This window comes from Odocoileus virginianus, unplaced genomic scaffold, assembly GCF_023699985.2.
Source record: "Odocoileus virginianus isolate 20LAN1187 ecotype Illinois unplaced genomic scaffold, Ovbor_1.2 Unplaced_Scaffold_2, whole genome shotgun sequence".
In the NCBI taxonomy this organism is placed as follows: domain Eukaryota; kingdom Metazoa; phylum Chordata; class Mammalia; order Artiodactyla; family Cervidae; genus Odocoileus; species Odocoileus virginianus.
The window spans coordinates 272,505-297,726 of NW_027224264.1; the positions used below are offsets into that span (position 1 = coordinate 272,505).

At 40.6% G+C, this 25,222-nt stretch overlaps 1 protein-coding gene across 5 annotated transcripts in view; it reads left to right on the forward strand.

The window, feature by feature from the left end:
• Positions 1 to 2,793: 2,793 nt before the first annotated feature.
• Positions 2,794 to 25,222, forward strand: part of STAG2 (STAG2 cohesin complex component) — a 130,445-nt gene continuing 108,016 nt past the window's right edge. For 2 of the 5 annotated variants that reach the window (XM_020894262.2, XM_070462276.1), the window contains exon 1: positions 2,794 to 3,142. The gene's annotated coding sequence lies outside the window, so the exon portion shown is untranslated. Of the gene's footprint in view, positions 3,143 to 3,592; positions 3,713 to 4,002; positions 4,134 to 4,300; positions 4,384 to 25,222 lie in introns of those variants that run through there. The other 3 variants (XM_070462273.1, XM_070462274.1, XM_070462275.1) reach the window with 3 other exon arrangements.

Consider the following 25,222-nt stretch of genomic DNA (forward strand, 5'->3'; position numbering starts at 1 on the left):
TTTTAGGTCACATATATGTATGCTGTGTAAAGTAGGAGACTATCTGGGAAACCTAATTATAATCAGAAGCTTGCTCTATTTACATGGAGTCAGAACAAAAGAATTGTGGCATGCTTTATTCAGATCCATGACAAGACGGGAGGATCATCTCTGCTACACAAGGGGGTATGCATTACTAAAGACCAAAATATTTTTGCATTACACAGTGTTTTGCTCCTCACACAGTATCAAATATTCTAACCATTAAATTTTACTTTTTCAGTATTTATCACGCACCAAATGCTTCTGCCATTACAATATTATCTCATGAAGGACATGCTACAAATAATGAAGATTAAAAGCTTATTTTGCATCAGTTATATATTTCACATGATGACAGTTTCTCACTTCGTCTTCAAATTCTAAGGGTGTACTCCGCCATCTTTCAGTACCCTAGGAAATAAACTCTACTTCTCAGGATAGGACTGGGGCCCGCAGCACTGTGATTTGCATATATTGAAGGCTTAATAAATATATTTTCTGAACAAACTCTAGAAAAAAGAGGGGCTACAGTGAAACATTCTTGAATACTGGTGTATATCTGCTATAGTGTTACACCAGTTAGTTATTAATCTTCCTCAGTGGTATTTTTTTTACAAAATGAAAGTAAGTTTACTAAACAGAGGAACTTTTCAATTTTGTTCAAAGTATAAAATTGTTTAAAGAAGTCTCAGTTGCTACATAGACAATCAGCTGAGGATGTAAATTTATAAAATAAATGAAAAACTATTTGTACCGTGTACTATAAATGTGATGTTTGGAGCAGAAAATCAGTAATTTACAGCTTATACTAAAGCAGGAAATAATTTAATATCAATTGATACTAAATTGGCACAAGTGAACTAAATTAATGTAAAATGATTTGGTACAGAGCCCATTTTTTCTATTACTTTAAGTGGAATTTTGCATTAACTTATATAACTGTAAATTTTCCACAACTCCCTATTTAATGTTCTAGCTGCATCCTTCTTTAACTTGAATCTATTAAAAAACTGTATAACATTCCACCAAAGATTGTCTATAAAAGAAATGGAAATTTATTTTGAATAGTATTCCACTCCACAAAGTTCTAGAGGTAAGTAAAAATGTTTCAGGTTTTATTGTTACCGATATTTAGATGTTTAACTTTTATTGTCCAGTCGATTAAATATACCATAACTCTTTTTTTGAAGTTGCAGGGGAAAAAAAATCCCCAACAAAACCCAATGACCACATAGGATAGGAGAGAAACTAAGACAGGCGTGACAGGGATGTAATTGAAAGACTGAAAATAACCATTATTTTGCATTAGGAAATGCTTTAGAAGCTCTATCCGGTGAATTCCCCCACCATTTACACGGGGCTTGCATTATTTCTCCTTTGGAAAATGTGTCTTGTTATTAAATACATTTTTTCCTTCTGATTGAAATCTAATTTAATATTATAGGACTAGCTTAATGAAACATTAAAAGAAAAAAAAGCAGCAGCAGCAGAAACAAAGAGCTCTTCTTAACACTATTGTGTGAATCTGTAACAGCCAGAGAAACGCTGTGATCGGTCACGTCTCCCCGACCTGAAGCGGCGCTACGACCGGGACAGGCCCTCCCGGAGTTGACTCCCCCTCCTACCCAGAGAGCTCGCGGCGGTCCGAGGTCCCGGACGCTGGACGCGAAACAAAAAACAAATACAACAGGGTGATAGAGCCTCCGAGTTAACTGGGTCGGAGGAGCGATAAGGGGATCTTTTCGCATTTCAAACATCTTGAGGGAAGGGCGAGGAGGCATGATAAGAAGGAACCAAAAATTCTTAACTAAGTCGCGAGGCCGCCTCCGCCCACGCTTCCAGGAAGACGGTGGATGAGCGGGGGAGGCGGGGAAGACCAGGGAGGTGCTCCCCGACTCCTTCTGCCCGCATTTCGATTTCCCTCCCCTCCGCCCCGAGAGTGCAGAATAAATTGGTGGAGCGCGGGGCCTAACCTAGTAGCCCAGTTCCCTAAGTCTCTCAGACCCTGGAGACAGACCGAGCACGTTTTCTGCGAGACTGTACTAGTGGTCTAAAGAAAAAGAATAGTGTTTTTTTCCCCCTCCAGTGCCAGGTCTTCCCGGTGGAGAATCCGCTCGTTTTCTCTCCACACCCGAAGCCCAGAGCGAGCAAAACAAAACAAAAACTCAAAAAACAATCCCCCTTAAATCACTTCGGATCAGGTGCCCGAGTTGCACGAGTTTACTTCCTTCGGGGGAAGGAGTAGGGGGTGCGGGGAAGCGAGGGGCCGGGATCTAGGGCCGAAGGCCCCCTCACTGGGGCGTGTCACAGCAGGGGACCTCGAAGCCTGATGCCCGACTGGGCTGCCACCTCGGGCGGCACGGCGTGGGAAGGAGGGGGCCGGGGCACCGGTTCCCAGGGAGCCCAGTTTCCGATTTCCCACAGCGCGGGGCTCCTCCGGACATTCCTCCCGCCCTCTCCTCGACCCCCCAATAAAGAAAGAGGAAACGCGGCGCGACCGGCTGCGCGGCGGAAGCGCTGCTCAACGAATGAGTAAGTCAGGCGCGGGCACGGCACCTTGTTTACCCCACTCGGCGGCGCGCCCCTACGGGCGCCTCGTTGAAAGGCGGCGTCGGAGACGCTGAACCCGGGAGGCAGTCGACCCCGATTGGCTGGTGATTGGGAGGAGGACGCTGGGTGGGAGGGCAGGGGGCCAGGCGTTGCAGTGGCGACTCTCTGCCGCTAGATGACGCTCCCTCCCAACGGGAGCCGGGCGCGGGTTCGCGGCCGACAGATGGCGCCTGCGCGTTCCATTCGCCTCCAAGTCGCCGAAGAGCGAACACCCCAAACAATCCCGAAGCGCCACCAAAAAAAAAAAAAAAAAAAAAAAAAAAAGAGAGAGAGAGAGAGAAAAAAAAAAAAAAACCCGCCGGATCCGACCGCCACTTTCAAAACCCCCCACCGCTCTAGAACCGCGGGAGCTTCCGTCCCTGAGTAGAATTCAAGGGTGTAAAAGAAGAGGAAGGGAAAAATATCTTGTACCAGCCCAGGGGTGAAGAAGCCCCCGGCCTGAGAAAGCAGGAAGGAGGAGTGGGGGAGGCGAACAGTCTCGTTGCTGCCTCTGTGTACGCTGAGGGGGGAGGTAAGTTATAAAATGGCGGAGGCGAAGCTTCTAGAAGTTTGGAGGGGCATCCGGAGGGCGCGGGGCCCACCGTGAGGCGCGTGTGGTTGAAATAGGGCGCGAGAGAGGAGTTGGGAGGGAAAGACACTGGGCACTCTTGCCGTTTAATTTCTTCTCTTATTCCTTCACCCCCAGCGGGGCCCGCTGTGGAGCGGGCGGCCAAGTGAAGCCGGGGAGAAGCCTCCTCGTCCCCGCGTAACCCCCGGCCCTTCTTTCTCCCCTCTTTCCCCAAGTCGCTCCCTCAACACTACCAAGGAACTTCCAACCCCCTCCCTCTCCTCCCTACCTCCTACTCCTAGAGTGGCTTTTTACCGCAGGACTCTTCTTTTCGACTACCCTCGCTGAGGGTTTTCATCCTTCCCTCGCCCCGCTCTCCCTCGGGGCCTCTACGGAGACCCCCCCCCCCAATGGGTGGCCCAAAATGGAGAACGCGGAGCAGCGCAAGATGGAGGCTCTGCTTCTCGGTGTAGCGTTAGATTTAGGTGCCTTTGCTCCGGCAGGCTCTTAAGCCGGGGAGAGCCCGAACTGGAGGTGGGGTGGGGTGCGAGCCGTAGTGGGGGGAGGCAGGCCGGGCGGCCGCGGGCGGGATGGGGGAAGAGCGCGGCATCGCGGCGAGGGGAAGGAGAGCAAAATGGTGGTGCTGGGAGCCTAGGGGGGAGGGGAGGCGAGCAGGCTCGCTTGTGTATATTTGGGCCTCGGACCGAGGGAGGCGAGGGAAAATCTACTCTGATCACACCCTTCCCTCGTGCCCCCTCCCTTCTCCCTTCCCCTCCTTCCTTTCCTCCCTCCCTCCCTCCCTCCCTCTCTTCCTCCCTTCCTAGAGAGGGAACAACATTCATGTGACGGGCCCCTCTGCTTCTCCCCCGCCCCGTCATCTCCAGCGCGTGGTGGGGGAACTGCCGGGGAAAGCGATTGGCATCGATCTCTCCATCCCTTCCGAGGCCCGACTTCGGTCAGTTTTCTTCGGGCAACAATTTGCTAAAGAGGTTGGGGTCTGGCGGTGTTGGCCCCCGCGTGCAGACCTTGCCCCGAAGGGGGCCCTGCCTGCCTGGCATGGGAGGAGGGGGGAAGGGCGGGAGTGGAAGGCTGTTTGTTGGGGGGTTTTGGCGCCACTTTTGTTTTAGTTTTAGTGCTGCTTTTCGTTCCCACCCCCACCCGCACTGTCTTTCTCAAGGCACGAACTGAACTGATCCTTGCCCCAGGTAGGCAGCTTCTGCTTTTTCCCTCCACACTTTTATTCTTGCTTGGGCTTGACTTTCTTTTTTCTTCTCTCCCGTACCCGGCGATCAGTGGACGGCGATTTTAGGACGGAAAGGGTCGGATGGGCCATGGGAGAGAGAAGGTGTGGGAAACAGCATCAAGTAGTTCCGTAAAACTTTGAGCCCCGTTCCCATTTTCTTCTGGCCTACATTCGAAACGTATTGTTGATTTCTGCCCCCCTTTTTCCCCCCGTCGCGAGAATGTCTTGTTTTCCCCTTAGTTTTTTTTTTTCTTTTTTAATAAACCGCTGTACTTTCGACATTTAGTTTCCGCTCCTCCTCGGTGTATATGTCATTTTATTTTTAATCCTGAACTGTAATGGGTTTTATCGTGTGATTTTTCATGCTGCAGTGTCCAGCTTTAATTTTTAGTATTGCATTAGTAGTTTCATCTGGTTTGTGAGACTTTCTTCGCCGTGGCCTAGAAATGTTTTATATGTTGTTGCCTACCGCCCCCCGCTTCCCTCTCCCTCCTCCTTTCTCTTGGATGTAGTTTTTTAATTGAGGGTCATGGTATTTGATTAAATGGTTATTTACAGTTTACGTGATGTATCTATTAAAAACTTTTGATCTGTAGGGTTAGATTTAAGTAAACGAAAAGCTCGTGTTGGTTTGAGATGGTGCCTTAAAATGCGCGGGCCGTCCTCCCCCCCCCCCCCCCCCCCCGTAAAGCCTCATCTTCCCCTCGCACGGGAGTGTAAATTCCATACCCCTTTTCTCCCACGGACCGCCGTATTTCACGGCAGCCACACCCTGTATTTGTCTCTGTGGATTGGACTCATTATCAGCTTAATTTAGTGACTCTTAAACCACCATGATGGGACTTGCTTAAGCACGAAGCTTCTTTTCCTGTTTAGTCCTAGTGGTTAGTGTCGAAAGAGGAATAATCGAGGTTTCTTGCTGAAACCTGGTGCGGTCCAGCCTCTGCCTTTTTTCTGTTGTCTTTTTTCCTACTCCGGGCTGTTGGCGGTGTCAGCACCGCTGCTGGGGGCGGGGGTGGAGGGGAGAAAGAGTCGGGTTACCGAAGTGCGTCATTCCTGGCTCTAGCAGGGCCTGCTCGGGAGCTGCTGGTGTTTGTTACTGTCCTCGCAGCACTTTCCTGCCAGCCTTCTCTCTCTGCGTATTGGTTGGGAGCAAAAGCAGGAGGCGGTCTCCTAATTCTATCCGGAGCCGAGCGCGTTGCATTTAAGGGTATATGTGAACTTATTAAAAAAAAATCGGCCCTGTAAAGTGCATGCATTTCTCTTTAATGAGATAGAATTCAGATAGTTTAGATTTGCTTTTATATATTTTCCAACGAAAGGTGGGGTTAATTTTGAGCATTTTAAACCTCTTACGTTAAAATGCCTGTTTTTTTTTCCTACGCTGATATCAATCTATAATTAGGAATCCGAAGGGCCAGTTAAGGCATAACTGTTTAGCGGTTTTTCGAGTGATTGAATTGTAGTTTTATGACACATTATGTTAAATAGTGTGCTTTTTCTCGTTTTGAGCTAAGGTGCTACGTGAATGCAAGCTAATTGTTCATGTTTAAGTTCATTTTCATCACATATTCCTATTTACCCTTTTAGATGTAATTTTAAATGTGTCCTTTGGATCTTACTGACTTCATTAGATTCTTAAAGATGGTTATTTCCCTTTTTTAAAAAATCTGAATTTAAAGAAAATTTTCCAACCTAACTAACAAGGAGTTGTATGGGGTAGCTGTACAGTTACATTGCTAAATTCTGACTTCTTGCTAGTTTTTGATACTTTATTATCTTTCAATTTTTCTCTGTACTTAGTACAGTGTCTTCCTCAATTCTTTTCTGAAGATAATTGGGGGAGAGGTGGGAGGTAGAGATGAAACAAAAGTGGCCTTGAGTTGGTGGTTGTAGCTGGGTGATGAGTACGGGAGAGCTCATTGTACTATTATTCTCCCTACTTTCGTGTGCACTTGAATGTTTCCATAATTAGAAAATTTTGAAGAAAAAATTCATATTATCTTGCAATTTTGGTGTAATGACTTAAGTTTATATTTACATATTATTTGCATGAGAAACTTGGCCTTGTGTATAAGTAATTACACAATGTCTGACTTACAAACTCAAAAAATATTTAAATTGAACCAGTATAGAATAAACAAGATAAATGCTTACAAATTGATTGAACTTTAAATATTTGTAACTTAGTCTGAATTTGCTCTACTTTTAGTTTCTTTTTTAATCCTTTGAAAATAGGAAAATTCCATGCGCAAATTTTGTAAATTCTGCTTGGTGTCTATTTCATTAAGTTGGAGTTCCAGTGAGTCAGTATGAAAGGGATTTACTATTAATAGGAGGGGCTTTGGCAGTTGGAATAAGTGACAGTGGAAGAGATTCGGATGCCCTAGGGGGCATTCCTGGTAAGAAGATCGAGGTAGGAGTTTAATTCTGTTCCAGTATTTGGTGTTTAATGAATGGGTAGAGAAGAGGATTGAAAAATAAATGTACTTACTAGCTATTCTTTCCCACTGTGAAATAACTATAGCTATAGCATTTTAAGGTATCAGACTGGCAGTTGGGGGTGGGGTGGGGTTTTAAAAAATTGATCTGAAAATGAATGTTTACATATAAAATGAGTTAAAGCTCCCCTCTCCCCACTTTTCCTGGTATCTTAGACGGTAAAGAATCTGCCTGCAATGTAAGACTCGGGTTCGATCCCTGAGTTGGGAAGATCCCCTCGAGAAGGGAATGGCTATCCACTCCAGTATTCTTGCCTGGAATATTCCATGGACAGAGGAACCTGGCGGGCTACAGTCCGTGGGGTTGCCGAGAGGGACAGGACTGACACTTTCACTTTTCCCGCCACTTTTAGCTATTTGGTGCTATAAATAGTTAAGAATTCATGTGTAAAATATTTTAATGTTTTATGTTAAGAACATCTGACCACTGCCTATCAACAGTAAAAATGCATTGACATTAAAATCCTCAGTCTCCTTACTGTATTTGTAAATTGCTCCTACAAAGAATTTGTAAATTATTTGAAATTAAGCACCTTATTTTCTGCAATTATGTGTTATTCAGTGGCAGGTTTTTTCACCCTATAAGATGTATTTTTGAGTGTATGTCAAAGCTTTAAAGGGAACCCAAAATAACGGATATTTGATTTTTCTATTTGGTGATGTGTGTTCCCTAATCATATATTAAAGCAAAAATTACCCTAGGCTGGGGACAGACATTTCATAATTGTTAATATTAGTCTGTTTGTATATTTACATATTCATCATTTTAGCCTTAGAAAGATGTTAAGAGAAGACAGTATATATTTTGAACTCTAATTTGTATGCAAATAATTTAAATAGATGATGAGGATTGTGACTTGATTTATTTTATTGTGGTGAAGCAAGAGCTAAACTACTAAAGCAACAAATTATGAGTTTGGCAACTTTGAAATCTGTTTAGTTTTTTTTTTTTAAAGTCCAAGCACTCAAGATTTTAATGAAATTAAATTATATGTGATTTTTTCATTGTTTTCTTTTTCAACCTTAATGAGAATCTGTGAATTAAAATGGGTGGGTTAGGGTGGGAGACAGGCTTAGACTTAAATTATCCTTTGGGAATATAGGGTTCAGTGTGAAAATATGTCTTGGGTAGTTTAGTAATGCTTAATATTCTGCCTGTTTAACTGAAGCCATCCGCAGTCATGTGTGCGAAGGGAGTAAACAGTGAATAGCATATATTCTGCTTTGGGTTCTTTATAATAGATGGAGGTCTTCAGTTTTTGATGCTGCAGTTTTGAGCTTAAAATTTACATTAGATGGACACAGTGATCTATTACATATCACTGGGATAAGGTTCATATCTCTTTAATGTTGTGACCTTTTTGTGTCTCACATATTAAAAAACTGGTCTTGTGTTAGTACTTTGACATTACTGTTAGATTATTCAAAGACCTGAACACAACAGTTTATTGTGTAATGGAGCGCTATCCTGTAACTGTTTTGGGAGTTGGGGAGCACAGCAAAGACAAGGGATAGTCCAGGTTATCTACGGGTGTCAGTATATATTGAAACATTACCAATTATTAGAGAGTAAGGACGAAACTTTAAAGATTCAGATTATTTTAAAAGTTCTTTACATGTATTTTAGTTTTGTAATTTCTACATTTGGTACATATTTAGGACTTGTAATTTGTGGTTCAGTACTCTTCCTGTGTAATAATTTTCTATATCTCTGGCTATCATGAGTGGTGGTTATCGCATGTTCTCTTTGGCAAAGATATGTGAGAAAGCAAAATTGTCAGCTTTTTTTTTTCCCCAGTCTCCTGAGTCACCTGCTTTGTATTTAATTTAACCAAATTTTATGTTTTGTCAGTATGAGAGGTGTTGCTTGGTGGAGTCTTAATTTTTGTGTTAGTCACTCAGTCGTGTCCGGCTCTTTGTGACCCCATGGACTGTAGCCCATTAGGCTCCTCTGTCCATGGAATTCTTCAGGCAAGAATACTGGAGTGGGTTGCCATTTCCTTCTCCAGGGGACCTTCCCGACCCAGGGATTGAACCGGGTCTCCTGCACTGCAGGCAGACGCTTTACCTACTGAGCCACCAGGGAAACCCGTTTTGTGTATGTACATTTTAAAAAACTACATCTCTTTACCAGCTATGGTAATCTGCCGCCTGAACTGTGTTTTTAATGTATGCTTGCTATAGTTCTATCTTAGGTAATAACCAGAAGAAAACAAGTCTTTACCTCTGGTTAGTCTAGTCTGGAGATTATTGAAATTGATTTAAGCCCCACCCTCTCCCCTTAAGCCCCAGTCTCTCCCTGAAACGAGCGGATGGTGAATAATGTTGATGATCTGTTCTTTTTTGTAATTTTAATTGGAAAATACAGGACTAGGCTTGATGAGACAAACTAGAGAGATTTCTATAAATTCTAGATAATCTAATGTACAACTCCAAGAATATAAGTATATATATATATATATATATATATATAATATATATTCCTAAAATACTGTTGAACGTTGTTGGAAGGGAAAAAAGGAAGTCCTGTTTACACATTTGCATGGATAACCTGGGATTTGTTGTAATGGGATTTGACCTATAACTTGTTGAGTCCTGAGCTCTTCTAAGAAACTCTTCATTTAGTTGCCACTTGAATGACTTAAATGCTATGTACTATGTGTATTAACATGTATTGTTTAAAACTTCTCAGCTACCTTGAAAGATAGATGGTTGTCATTTTACAGATGGAGAAATTGAGGCTCTGGGAGAATAAATGACTTGTCACAAAATAGTAATTGACAGTCTGAATTCATACCCAAAGTAGTCTGCCCTCAAAACCTTTGTACTTTTTTGTTAAGCTCAGTAGTTTCTCTTAACTTGGTTAGGTCTTGGGGTCTTGGGATGTCTATCACCAGAAAGTATGTATCTTTTCAGTGTTATAAAATGAGTTTTTTAAATGTATCATACAGGGTAAACGCAGGTTTTTTTAATACAGGATTTGATGAGTTGCTGCCTGATGAACGGTCTACATTGTGTTTTATACTGAAAGGTTAAATAGTTAAATAAATCTGAGCTTTAGATTTGAGTGTGCTCATTATGCAGAGGTTTGTGGGATAACTTTTTTATTATTATTTTAGATGAGATAATGTGTTGAATTGTATTCATACTATGTATACAGAATAGTTTCACTAATATTTTTTTCTTCTCTCATTTAGTCTCTACATAGAATGGAGGCTAAATGTGTCTGAGAATAGTTCCCCAGTCATTCAGCATGTTTATCATGTGCTTTAAAATGAGAATTTAGGTGACTCTCATAATTTACTGCTCTGATTGGTTATGTAGGGGGATGTTGTTGTTATTTAATGTTATCTTAAAATATTTTCTTCTAAGTATTAATACCTTCTCTGTTTCTACTTTTTTTTGTTTCTACTTTTTATTCTAGTTTATCTTTCCACTTAATTAAAATTTCTTGTTCTTATTTTTTTAATCAGGTAATAGTTAATATTGCTGCCCTGAGTTACTTCGTTCATTAGTGATCAGAATCTTGGTCTCAGTTTTCTTTGCTTTTCCTCTTTTCTCCTTCCTGCTTTTCATAAACTATAACTGGAACTTTTCTAATCTGAAGGAATGCTAGATATTGTATATCTGGCCTAAGGTAAATTAGTGGAGATGTGGTAAAACTGAATATATGAGTGCTTTTCACAGCCATAAGTCAGTTATATATTTTATGTTAATTATTTTCTTAATGATTGTAGGAAGTATTTTTCCAGATGATAGTTTTCTACCCAGACTCAATATTGAGTCTTTTCATCCATATTTTCCCCTTTGTAGTCCCAGGGACCACTGGTGTTCTACCACAGAATTATGCCCCAAGGTGTCCATTGTGTATAATGAAGTAGTTTCTCCCTTTGCATCTAGAAAGATACTAGCTCTGTACTGTTCTTGGGAGAATTCAGGAAATTGTCACTCAAATCATTTTTTGAGGTCTGTGGTTAATAACATGAGGAATCCAGATTGAGAAAGGCTCCTAGAATATTAAGGGACTTGGTTTAGTGCTAAACAAGGTTTTACTTTTCATGGTTACTTTCCTGTCAGTAACCCTAATATAGCCTCTACAAAATAAAATATGATAAAGTATATTTGATAAAATATGAATGCAGTTGATACTGGTGCCATCTTTGGGATAAATTGGTTAGTGTTGATTTTAGGTAGTTAGTGCTATTTGGTTTTAAAGAATTGAATATTGAATGTGGAAAGTTAAATGAATAGTTTTCACTTGTAAAAAGGAATATTGGAAGAGCTCTGTTCATTATATTATTCAAAACCTTTTGTAAGAAGTCTTTGACAGTGACTAACATTAACAGTAGCTAACACTAACTGTACTCTTACTATGTGCCACACACTGTTACAAATACTTTATGTGTATTAGCTCATTTAGTCTTCATAACCCTCTGAGGTAGGATGACCATGTGATTTATTGTTCAAACCAGCATACTGTTGAGAGTGAAGAGTGAAAGGGGCAATAAATGGATGGCATGCTAGGATAATTGTATAAAGTAGGACTGTCCCAGAGTAACTAGGATGTATGATGACCCTGATTAACACCCCTGCCCTCCCCACCCCCCCTTCAGAAGAGGAAACCAAAAAGGTAGGAGGCCAAATAACCGAGTGGTCAGAAGAGATTCGAAACCTCTCGGAGATCTCTTTGGGCAGGAATGTGAATGTGGGCATTTAAACTGCCTTATTTTAGAGTTTATTTTTTACTCTTTCGGAGGAGTTTTTATCAGTATGGGGTCCACAATAAAAGACAGGATATAGTGTTTTTAAAACCCAGTAGAATATCCAGTTGGCTCTTTTCAAATGACAATGCAGACTTAAATGACTGTGTGTTAATGTTGAAGAGCAACTTCTCTGAGTGAGGTCCTCCTAAATAAAAGCAGAAAACTCCAAGACAACTTTTACTTTTACTGTTTACATCTGTTTGTTTTTCTTACGTTGTTTAGACTCCATTTACGGGTTTCTTAGGAGGACATGTGAATTGTATGATATTTCACGGGGGTTCTTAGATGGAAAATTTATTAGATGATAGCTGAAGGAGATAGTTTTGTGACTAAGGAGAAGTAGTATTAGAAAAGAAAGAAGGGTCTAGTTTAGAGACTTGTTTGAAGTTCAGCTGATTCTGTACCATATTTTGAAAATTAAGTCTTGTAGATTAATGTGTCACTTCATAGAAGTAATACTTCTCTTATTTTTGATAACTTTTGCAGTTGCTTTGTATTCCCAGTCTGTTTATGTTTGTGGTACATCCCCTCCAAAAAAGAATACTATAGGTGAATTCAAACCTTTGAAGAAATGATTTCAGCATAATGGCAGATTTTACTGTTTTGTAAACTAAGGTTTCTTTTCCCTCTTTTTCTTCTTCTAGTGAGAGTGAGTAGTAGACAGCTGATCTTAAGAGGACTTTGCATTTTATTTTCATACTTAGCTGTTATTTTAATATTTCATTGAGGAATTTGTGTTTTTTTCCCCCTAGCTAGTTCACTTTTGCAAGTTTTGTTGGTGTCACTATGTAAACAACTGAGGTTATTAAGTAGGTCTGTTCAGTTTTTGCTTCCCTGGTGGCTCAGAAGGTAAAGTGTCTGCCTGCAATGTGGGAGACCCAGGTTCGATCCCTGGGTCGGGAAGATCCCCTGGAGAAGGAAATGGCAACCCACTCCAGTACCCTTGCCTGGAAAATCCCATGGACAGAGGAGCCTGGTAGGCTACAGTCCATGGGGTCGCAAAGAGTCGGACACGACTGAGCGACTTCACTTTCATTCAGTTTTTTAGGGCTTCCCAGGTGGCACAGTGGTAAAGAATCTGCCTGCCAGTGCAGGAATGCAAGAGACTCGGGATTCGATCCCTGGATTGGGAAGATCCCCTAGAGAAGGGAATGGCAACCCACTCCAGTATCCTTGCCTGGAGAATCCCATGGACAGAGGAGTCTGGCAGGCTGCAGTCCATGGGGTTGCAAAGTCAGACACAACTGAAGCAACTGAGCATGCACGGATTCAGTTTTTAAAGTAATTTGTTTAATTCACTAAAAGCCATCATGAAGTTGGAAGGAGGGGGACTGCATTTCTGACAAGGGGAAGGAATTCGTGGACCTCATAGTGACTGGTAGACAAAAGGTTATTTTGTGGATGTGATTTATTACATAAAATTAATACAGATGGTGTTTTTAAAAAGTTATTGTGGGGTTTTATAATCTGGGGCCATGGATAAGGTAGAGGTGTGAGACCTCTGTGAAATTAATGTACAAAATGTATGTGAATTGAAAGTCACTCAGTTGTGTGCATCTCTTTGCAACCCCATGGACCCCAGTATGTGGAATTTTCCAGGCCAGAATACTGGAGTGGGTAGCCTTTCCCTTCTCCAGGGGATCTCCCCAACCCAGGGATCAAACCCAGGTCTCCTGCACTGCAGGCAGATTCTTTACTAGCTGAGCCACAAGGGAAGACCAACAAAATGTATAGCTACGCATTTATTCAAGTTCTCAGGAGTTGGTTTGTTGTGTCAACTGGTAGATAAAGTGCCTTCAGGGATGGGATATACAGTTGTAAACTACAGAGTCTGCTCTCAGCATTGTCATTTGGGTTTTATCACCCCAAAATGCTCAAAAATAACCCTTTTTGAAAACATTGTGTACTGGAATTACTATACATTAAGGAATACTATGTTAAAACCAGTAGCTATCAATGCAGTTTTGATAGTGTCCTTAATTTAAGATTAGTGACAAGTATTTAAAAATAAGGACTACTCTGAAAAGCTTTGGGGGAAAATAACAATTGAAGACTGTTGTTAGAGCACTGGAATGCTTCAGTCTTTAGTGGTTGTTAATAAACTAAGTTTAAAGAGTCCATGATCATCTCCTATAACCAGTCACTGTTATCTAAAGGTTGAGACCTTCTGATGGATAGTGTGCTTCTGTGTAAAAGAAAAAGAGGCAATCAACAATCACTCTGTTATATGGGACTCTTGTGTGTCTTTATTTCAAGTTCTAAATGCTTGTTTTTTAATAGGGATTTAAATTTATCTATGCTTGTTTTGCATTTTGACTTTGGATTCTTTGTTGGAGTGTTAGCTTGAAATGTCTTTGTCACAGTATATGATGCTTATTAAATTCATTCTCTACATATATATGATGATGCAGGTTTGGAATATTTAAGGTAGAATTTCCATTTCAGGATTGTGATGTATGATACACTCTTCTTGGATTTCTAACCTTTTTGTCTTCAAAAGGAAGAATTTTCCCACTCTCCACCAAGGTATCTCTTGCCTGGTACCTAATTTGCAAACTGTACGATGATTAGAATGTTACTACAAAGAACACAGTTAATATCCTCATGCTGAAAAAGGCCTTTTTTTGTGGCTTACAGAAGTAGTATTAAAGATAGTTAAGAATATGAACCTTGGAGAATTTCCCTTCTATGTTAAAGAAGTAGAGAAAATGTAGGAAATATTAGCAAAGCCATAATATTTTTCCTTTGGGATATGTCCCTCCCTGTTTCCACCACTCATTCAGGCCAAAAGACATTCCTTAGACTTTATTCCTGGCAGGAGAATTGAGGAAGTGGTGGTAGCTATGGCTGGCAGGGAAGCAGAAACTTGAAGGTATGTTTTTCAAAAGCAAATTTTCAATGACAAATGGATTTTTCCAGCTTGAATATTTGTACTTTCTGGAGTTTTGATTACATGTGTCAGTGGATAAAGTGCTACTATTCATTGAGGAATATTCAGTAGTTGCATTCATATTTGGATGTTCTAAATATACTTAAATTTCATAGGGGTTGTGTGGACAATACAGGATTGTATTAGAAAAGATCGTTTAGTAGGGAAATAGTTTGTAAATCTTCGAAGTTAGACTGGAACAGTTATCCAGGTTGCTGCAGAAAAGTAGCAAACGTCACATGAGAGATGATTATTGTATGTATAAATATGTAGTGCTTATATGGACAATATTGGTGAGTATCCAGATTTATTTCCTTTTCTTTATTTAGCTTTGCCGGGTCTTCATTGTGGCATGCGGGATCTTTTTAGTTGTGGCATGTGAACTTTAGGTTGCAGCATATGGGATCTAGTTCCTTGACCAGAGATTGAACCTGGGCCCTCTGCATTGGGAGTGCACAGTCTTAGCCATTGGACCACCAGGGATGTCCCTCAGTTTATTTTTTATAAGTAGTTTACCTTTTTCAGACAAGGAATTATGTTTTCATGTGATTTTGAATTGTCCCATTGTGTAATACGTATACAGATTCTCAAATGGTAATTAAAACCTTGGGTTTTCTAGAAATGTAAACTTGCATTGAAATCACATTATTAATACCTCATTTTAAAAAGTTCTCATGTTGAAAAAAAAAGTTCTCATGTTGAAAGAGTAGTAGTCAGTCTTCTCTAGTTGGCTTTGCATTAATGATCAACTTTATATGTCTACAGGATATTATTTATAGAATCTATTACATGACAAGGCTCCCTAACATTTAATCATTTTTATTTCTTAAAAAGACATGTGTGAGGTAGTTGGTGGTATTTTCATTTATTGAGGTTCAAAATGGTTAAGTGACCTGCCCAAGTTCACTCAGCTTGTTTGTGAGTGGCAGTGCCTGCTTTTGAATCCAGTTTTGCCTGTTTCTAGCACACTTCTTTACATGGTGATACACTGCCTCCCAGTGGGATGATTTATGGACTTGTGTAGTGATAACTTTTGGGGGGGCGATGAGGAGGGGGCAGGAATCTTAAATTGATGAGACTGAGGAAGTTAAACTTGAAGTAGTCAGAAAATGTTCGGAAATTAGGTAGGAGAAGCCTTATTTTCTACCAACAGCTGATAGGGAATAAATTACTTTCAATCTGAAGTTATATGTGATGTGTTTCATGCTTTATAATAAGCATCAAATAACACCTGAAAGAGTGTTGAGTGGGGGAGGATGATAAATTTTGTTACATTTAATTTGTTGTAATTCTCAGTAAAGTGACATCTGATTAAGAAGTTAAACTTCTTGTAAAATAAACTATGAAACAAAATGTTACCCAAAGCATCATTGGCATATGCCTCACTAGTGTTCCTACTAAAGGACAGTGGCAAATTGGTCTAAATCCAAGTAACATCATGATGCTACTTTTGTGATCTTCTGTCTTTTTCTTCTGTTTTTCATTTTTCTCCAGTACTTCGTTTTTGTTATTTTTCTATCTCCAATATCTTTATAGTTTCTAAAATTCTCCATTGAAAGTAAAACTGTTTCGATGATTTCTTTACTTTTTTTTTCTTTTTAACTTTCATGCTACTACTACTAATACAATGTAACTCTATATGCTAGGCACTGAAATAAAAGTGATTTAAAAAATAGACCCATTTTATTCTTCCAACAACTCTATGAGGTAGGTACTATTACTGTATCCTTTGACAGGTGAGAAAACAAGAGGTGCAGAACAAAAAGGTAAAATTGCCCAAGGACACATACCTAGGAAAGTGGTGGAGACTTGATGTGACACCCAGGTGAACTGGTTAGAGTCCCATGTTTTAGCTCTACAGTACCATACTGCTGACTCTTGACATTAATGTGAATGGTTTCCTCATCTTGGCAGTGTATTTATTTTAAGCTCTCTCTTTAATTGTGAAGTATGTTTGTTCATCCTAATAGGAATTTTAGAGGTCAACAGAGGATTGGACAAATTTCTGATCTTCAGGTTTCCTGGCTATAAAATGAGTAATCCTCTCTGTCATATTCTGTTATGGGGATTAGATAACAATACTTTTCTGAGTGTTTTCTGTATGCCAGACAATAGGCTAAGGGTTTTGCTGCCATGATAGGCCCCCAGATAATTGTAATGTTTTCAGTTACTGAGTACATTCTATATGTCAGATACTTGATGTAATATATTACTTTTACATTTTAACCATGTATAGGGGATATTGTACTCATTTTACAGAAAACTGAGGCCTAAAGAAATTGAATAATTTCCCCAGCTATACCTTATGGCCTTTGTATTCGCTTGCTGGTTCCTGTCTTGTGTGGTTGCTCATTTCTTCAGGACATTTTGCTCAAGTAATTAGTCTTTCAGTGAAATATTCCTTGGGTGTAGCGTGTAAAGTATCTTTTGCCCCCAACACTCCCTTTCTCCTTACTCTGTTGTATTTCTCTGCTGTATTACAATTTCTCTGTTGTATTACTCTGTTGTATTTCATTATCAAACATAGTTTTGTGTGGGTTGTCTCTTTCTCCACCTTACCATGTAAACTAAGTGAAGGCAAAGATATTTGTCTTGTTCATTACCTTAACTCCAGCACCTGGAATAGTGCTTGGGACATAATAGGTTGTATAATATTTGTTGAGTGGATGCACTGTGTGGTATCCTGAGACTCACTAGACTTACTTGAAAGCTGACCCAGAATTAGACTGATTTAATCTTAATAGACAAGATAGGCATTTCCTGGAACAGAGAAGTGATAAGGATTGTGCTTGGACCTGTTTCTGGGTGGGAATGGGAAGGCAGTTGTGTCTCATGTAATTTTCAGAAGTCTGCTCTCATGAATTCCCTTGAATTCCTGGAGGAGTATATGCCCTCGGGTCAGCTTCTAGGTTCTCTGAAGCCTTTTTCTCTTTTAATAGAGGTCTACTTTCTAGCTTCTTCTGACTGTCTTAACTTTCAACCCCTCATTTTGCCTAATGATTTGTTCGTTGACCACTTATAGTGTATTTGTGATGTGCACAGTATGGAGCTAGATAAGTTGGCTTCGTACAGGAGAATTCCTAGCTTTGCCACAATATGTACGTACATACGTGTGTGTAGGGTTAAAAAAAGAAAACAAAACTACCATGTATTGAAACTTTAAATTATTGTTTTAGTTATAATTTCATAGCAAGTTAACATTATTTTGTAGTATCTTGGAATTCATACTTCTTTCCTTCTACTTCTTATAAAATTTATTGTAATAATTATGTACTTAGAACGTGGTAGTGGTAATGCTGTACTATGCTCTTGCATTTGAATGGTAGTTAATTTTTGAGAGAAACAAAATTGTGTTTTTAGATACTTCCACCTTAAGCTGATATTAATGCAACTGGAGGTCAGGAGATATGAGTAAGAGGTAGACCTTAGGGATCACTATACATAGTGTACATTGGTCTTTGGTGGGGAGAAGTTATAAATAAAGAGGAGCAGAAGGCCAAGAGTTAAAACCTTATTAATTGGGCAGGAGGACCACCGACATAGGAGAAAATCTAGGAAAATGTACCATAAAATCCATAAGCATCTCAAATTTGAAAAGAATCCAGACGGCGTGTTCTCCCATTTGGGAGATGCTTTAAAATTGTATACAATATAAAAACTGTTGTTTCAATTATGTAAAGTTGAAATTATCTTTAAACCTGATGTTTGTAATTGTTCAGTCACTTAACTCATGTTCAACTCTTTGCGACCCCATGGACTTCAGCATACTAGGCTTCCCTGTCCTTCACTATCTGCTGGAGTTTGCTCAAACTTATGTCCACTGAGTTGATGATGTCCTCTGTCGCCCCCTTATGTCCTCTGTCGCCCCCTTCTGCTCCTGCCCTCAATCCAGTTCAGTTCAGTTGCTCAGTTGTGTCTGACTCTTTGTGACCCCATGAACCACAGCACACCAGGCCTCCCTGTCCATCACCAACTCCCAGAGTCCACCCAAACCCATGTCCATTGAGTTGGTGATGCCATCCAACCATCTCATCCTCTGTTGTCCCCTTCTCCTCCTGCCTTCAATCTTTTCCAGCGTCAGGGTCTTTTCAAATGAGTCAACTCCTTGCATCAGGTGGCCAAAGGATTGGAGTTTCAGCTTCAACATCAGTCCCTCCAATGAACACCCAGGACTGATCTCCTTTAGGATGGACTGGTTGGATCTCCTTGCAGTCCAAGGGACTCTCAAGAGTCTTCTCCAACACCACAGTTCAAAAGCATCAATTCTTTGGTGCTCAGCTTTCTTCACAGTCCAACTCTCACATCCATACATGACTACTGGAAAAACCATAGCCTTGACTAGATGGACCTTTGTTGGCAAAGTAATGCTTTCTGCTTTTCTAATATGCTGTCTAGGTTGGTCATAACTTTCCTTCCAAGGAGTAAGCGTCTTTTAATTTCATGGCTGCAGTCACCATCTGCAGTGATTTTGGAGCCCAAAAAATAGTCAGCCACTGTTTCCATTGTTGCCCCATCTATTTGCCATGAAGTGATGGGACCGGATGCCGTGATCTTAGTTTTCTGAATGTTGAGCTTTAAGCCAACTTTTTCACTCTCCTCTTTCACTTTATTTATTATTTTTTCCTCTTTCACTTTAATCAAGAGGCTCTTTAGTTCCTCTTCACTTTCTGCCATAAGGGTGGTATCATCTGCATATCTGAGGTTTTTGATATTTCTCCCGGCAGTCTTGATTCCAGCTTGTGTTTCATCCAGCCCAGTGTTTCTCATGATGTACTCTGCATGTAAGTTAAATAAGCAGGGTGACAATATACAGCCTTGATGTACTCCTTTTCCTATTTGGAGCCAGTCTGTTGTTCCATGTCCATTTCTAACTGTTGCTTCCTGACCTGCATACAGGTTTCTCAAGAGGCAGGTCAGGTGGTCTGGTATGCCCATTTCTTTCAGAATTTTCCACAGTTTATTGTGATCCACACAGTCAGAGGCTTTGGCATAGTCAATAAAGCAGAAATAGATATTTTCCTGGAACTCTCTTGCTTTTTTGATGATCCAGCGGATGTTGGCAATTTGATCTCTGGTTCCTCTGCCTTTTCTAAAGCCAGCTTGAACATCTGGAAGTTCACGGTTCACGTATTGCTGAAGCCTGGTTTGGAGAATTTTGAGCATTACTTTACTAGCGTGTGAGATGAGTGCAATTGTGCAGTATTTTGAGCATTCTTTGGCATTGCCTTTCTTTGGGATTGGAATGAAAACTGACCTTTTCCAGTCCTGTGGCCACTGCTGAGTTTTCCAAATTTGCTGGCATATTGAGTGCAGCACTTTCACAGCATCATCTTTCAGGATTTGAAATAGCTCAGCTGGAATTCCATCACCTCCACTAGCTTTTGTTCATAGTGATGCTTCTAAGGCCCACTTGACTTCACATTCCAGGATGTCTGGCTCTAGGTGAGTGATCACACCATCGTGATTATCTGGGTCATGAAGATCTTTTTTGTACAGTTCTGTGTATTCTTGCCACCTCTTCTTAATATCTTCTGCTTCTGTTAGGTCTGTACCATTTCTGTCCTTTATTGAGCCCATCTTTGCATGAAATGTTCCCTTGGTATCTCTGATTTTCTTGAAGAGATCTCTAGTCTTTCCTGTTCTGTTGTTTTCCTCTATTTCTTTGCATTGATCACTGAGGAAGGCTTTCTTATCTCTCCTTGCTATTCTTTGAAACTGCATTCAAATGGGTATATCTTTCCTTTTCTCCTTTGCTTTTCCGCTTCCTGTGTTTTCACAGCTATTTGCAAGGCCTCCTCAGACAGCCATTTCACTTTTTTGCATTTCTTTTTCTTGGGGACGGTCTTGATTCCTGTCTCCTGTACAATGTCATGAACCTCCATCCATAGTTCATCTGTCACAATGTCTGTCAGATCTAGTCCCTTAAATCTATTTCTCACTTCTACTGTATAGTCATACGTGATTTGATTTAGGTCATACCTGAATGGTCTAGTGGTTTTCTCCACTTCCTTCAAGTCTGAATTTGGCAATAAGGAGTTCATGATCTGAGCCACAGTCAGCTCCCAGTCTTGTTTTTTCTGACTGTATAGAGCTTCTCCATCTTTGGCTGCAAAGAATATAATCAGTCTGATTTCGGTGTTGACCATCTGGTGATGTCCATGTGTAGAGTCTTCTCTTGTGTTGTTGAAAGAGGGTGTTTGCTATGACCAGTGCGTTCTCTTGGCAGAACTCTATTAGCCTTTACCCTGCTTCATTCTGTACTCCAAGGCCAAATTTGCCTGTTACTCCAGGTGTTTCTTGACTTCCTACTTTTGCATTCCAGTCCCCTATAATGAAAAGGACATCTTTTTTTGGGTGTTAGTTCTAGAAGGTCTTGTAGGATCTTCATAGAACCGTTCCACTCAGCTTCTTCAGCGTTACTGGGGTATAGACTTGGATTACCAGGATATTGAATGGTTTGCCTTGGAGACGAACAGAAATCATTCTGTTGTTTTTGAGACTGCATCCAAGTACTGCATTTTGGACTCTTTTGTTGACTATGATGGCTACTCCATTTCTTCTAAGGGATTCCTGCCCACAGTAGTAGATATAGTGGTCATCTGAGTTAAATTCACCCATTCCAGCATCAATGCTGATTCCTGACATTAGTCTTTTCCAATGATTCAGCTCTTTGCATCTGCATCAGGTTGCTGAAGTATTGGAGTTTCAGCATCAGTCCTTCCACATTTTGGCTGTTGTGCATAATGCTGCCATGGACATGGTGTACAAAAACCTGTTTGAGTCTCTGCTTTAAATTCTTTCGTGTATATACTGAGAATTGGAATTGCTCCACGAATATTTGAGTGTCTATGTGTGGTATGCATTGTCCTCAGCACTGCGCATATCAGTGAAAAGAAAAGCCTGGTCCTTGCCCTCGGAATTTATGGTCTAGTAGGGAAAAAATATATTAAATAAACAGTTACAATTAAGTATGGTAAGTGTTACAAAAGTATGTCGCAAGATAGTGGAGGACAGAGGAGCCTGGCCTGCTACGGTCCATGGGGTCCTAAAGACTCGGACAAGAGCAAGTACAGACTGCCATGTGTATATTTTATGTGGTTGTAATAATGCATATACTGTTAAAGTAAAAAGCATACAGACATTAAATGCTTTTTCATATTGATATCCTTGACAACACCTCACTCCCCCACCGACCACCACATGGAAATCATTTTTGTCTCTCCCCTCCTCATTTAAAAATTTAATGCATCTGGAATATATTTTTGACTCTCAAGTGAGGTAGGGCTATTGTGATGTTGTGATTTATAAGCAATATGTATATTTGGTCTTCTTTCCCATTTCTGGCACAGAGCTCCCCAAGCCCTTTGAATTTTCTCAGTGTTTAGAGTGGTAGAGGTATTTTTTGTTATATTAAGAAGGTAACTTTTAGAAAGCACCCTAGGGTAGGGCCAGTCCTGGTGGCTCAGACAGTAAAGAATCTGCCTGCAATGGTTACTAGTGAAACCAACTGTGATTAAAGCGTTAGAACTTTCAGCCCCCAAATGCACCCCAACTCTGAGGAGGAAAGAGGAGCTGGACTTGGAATGCAGTCACAGTTGGACAGTCATTTAATCAATCCTGAACTCTCCCTAGAACCCCAAAATGAAAGGGTTCAGACAGCTTCTGGTTTGCTGAACATGTGAAGATTTGGAGAGAATGGCAAGCTCTAAGAGTGCTTGGAAGCTTCCTTGCCCTTTCCCCATGCCCTGTGTCTCATCTGGCTGTTCCTGACTTACATCCTTTTATAGTAAATGATATGTAGGGTCGCAGAAGAGTTGGACACGACTTAGCAACTAAACAGCAACAATAAGAAACTTAAGTAAAATGTTTCTGAGTTTTGTGAGCCTTCATGGCAAATTAATTGAACCCAAAGAGGAGTTCTTAGTGTAACAAAACACACAGCCTAAAAATTGAGAATTATGTTTTGTTTGAAGGAATTTCTGAGGACTTAAACCCAGAAGGCATCATCCCAGAGAATTCTGAGGGACTACTCCAAAGAGGTGAGGAGCCAGGGTAAATAGAAGTTTTGCCACAAAAAAAAAAATAGGTAGTTAGAATATCAAAAGATTACTGTCAAAGAAAACTAGACATCTCAAGTTAATGAATTTAGTGCTTTTCTATGTATGGGAAGATGCAAGAGTCTGGGCTCACTGAAATCATTCCTTTGATATGCACCTCAGTTACCTGGGGATACTGTTCTGTTCTTTCCCATGCTCAGTCCCCTCGGGGTCTACCATTGTGTGGTGGCTGCAGTGGCTGAGGGCTGGGCAGCCTGTTTTGTCTCTGTCCTGAGTTCCCTCAAGGCTCACCATGGGGCAGGCTAGTGGCTGATGACAGGATGGCCATAGCATCCTTTGTTTGCTGATGAGGCAGATGGCATTTTTCATTCACACTGAAAGTGAAAGTCGCTCAGTTGTGTCCGACTCTTTGCAACCCCATGGACTATACAGTCCATGGAATTCTCCAGGCCAGAACACTGGAGTGGGTAGCCTTTCCCTTCTCCAGGGGATCTTCCCAACCCAGGGATTGAACCCAGGTCTCCCGCATTGCAGGTGGATTCTTTACCAGCTGAGCCACAAGGGAAGCCCAAGAATACTGGAGTGGGTAGCCTGTCCCTTCTCCAGCAGATCTTCCCGACCCAGGAATCGAACCGGGGTCTCCTGCATTGCAGGTGGATTCTTTACCAGCTGAGCTACCAGGGAAGCAGGAACTTCTATTTTATAGCCAGTGGGTTGGAAGTAAGGAAACAACCTGGACTTGCAACTGCTCTCTGAAGTGGAGTTGGGCAAGTGCAGTCCTGTAGGACTGAATCCTTAAATCTGTGAAATCTGATGCTGTCTTGGGGTGGATAGTGTCAGAATTGAGTTGAATTGTAGAGCACCCAGCTGGTGTCTAGAGAATCCTTGGTGCTGTAAGAATTATCCCCTCCCTTCCCTGCAACACAACTTTGGGATTGGGTCTCAGAACCAATTTAGCTATACACATTTGCCATACTGTGAACTACCTAATTATTTTCCTTGCTGTACATTTGTCTCTTTCTGCCTGTTTTAGAAGGTACAGCTTCTATGAGTAACTTTGTTTTTCCCCCTATCTAGTTATGTCCAGAAGTGGGATCATGCTGTTAATCAGTATTCCTTGTAACTGAAGGTGTGGTGTTTTCCAGTAGGGTTGTACCCACCTTACAGGCCCACTGTCGCTGTCATATGTGGTAATCACATTATTTGTGCTTTGGAGATGTTATTTTAAGCAGTTTTACCAGTGGTATTTGTTTCTTTTAATTTGCATTTCTTTGATTACTACCTAGAATGAACATTTCCCCTTATTTTTGAGCAAGGTATTTTGTATGTGACAGACAACACTTAAGTTTAACCTGAGGGCCTTTTTAATTATGAGTATACAATAGTTTCTGGTTAATTACTGGTAGTGATGGTTTTTAGTATTAAGTAGATCTATCTAATTATTTTAAATTAGATTTGTGTATTATTTCGTAATGTCTGTTCACCTTATTCAGTGGTGTTAGTTCATTTCAATTTAGAAACAGCAGTTGCTTAGGAAACCTGCAATAATCTATTCATCCACTTGTCTAGCCCTGTAGCTTAAGTTGCATTCATCGGACACTTTGTGGATGAGCTGTGCTCAAGTGTTTTGTAAATAGAGTATGAGAGAACCAGTGGGAAAAGCCCAGATTTTTTTTTTCACTGCAGTGTAATCTTTTTAGCAATGAAGCCTACAGTGAAATTAAATTTTTATTAGTAGTTCAGCCAGTTTCTTGATAGTAATGATTATTTTTAGTCATGAGCAGGGTAGATAAACTGGAATTGGCTGTTCAACATCATTCTTTCAAAAAAAATTACATGATTGTATTAATGGTTGTAACACTAGTAGTCAGTTCATAGACTACTTCCAGGTAGGAAGTTCATAGTCTTCCTCTACTGAGAATTTTTCAGTGCTGTGGCATTAGGAAACCAATGTTAAGAGATAGCCTTTAGATATCTGGGAATGTTCTAGACTATCTAAATTAGATTAGAGTGACTAAAGATACATTTTTTTGGGGGGCAGATCTTACTACCCAGACCAGGGATTGAACCTGTGCCTCCTGCATTGGAAGCTCTGGGTCTTAATCACTGTACCACCAGGGAAGTCTCACATTAGCAGCTTCATAATGAAAAAATGTTCAGGTCTAGGAGAGAAGTTCAGGGTAAGTGGAAATATAGAATAGTTAATTTTCAAGCTTTATTTTTTTGAGATTAGGACTTAACTTTAGTTTTTAGGAACCTAAAATGTATTATTTATAGTTTAGTTAAAATGATCATGGATGTTACATTGTGTTTAAATGTAGTGAATGGATCTCTGCTCTCCTGTCAACACAATCACCTTGTTTTACTTTCGTGGTAGTTTTACCACTGCTTGGTATTTTTGAATTTCTTTTTGGTCTCTTTCTCCTACTAGAATTTAAGCACCATGGAAGAAGGGACTTTACTGTTTAATGCTATAACTTCAGTGTTTCTAACTGTACATGGTACATAGTAGATCCTTAGGAAATACTTGTTGAATGAATGGATAAACTCA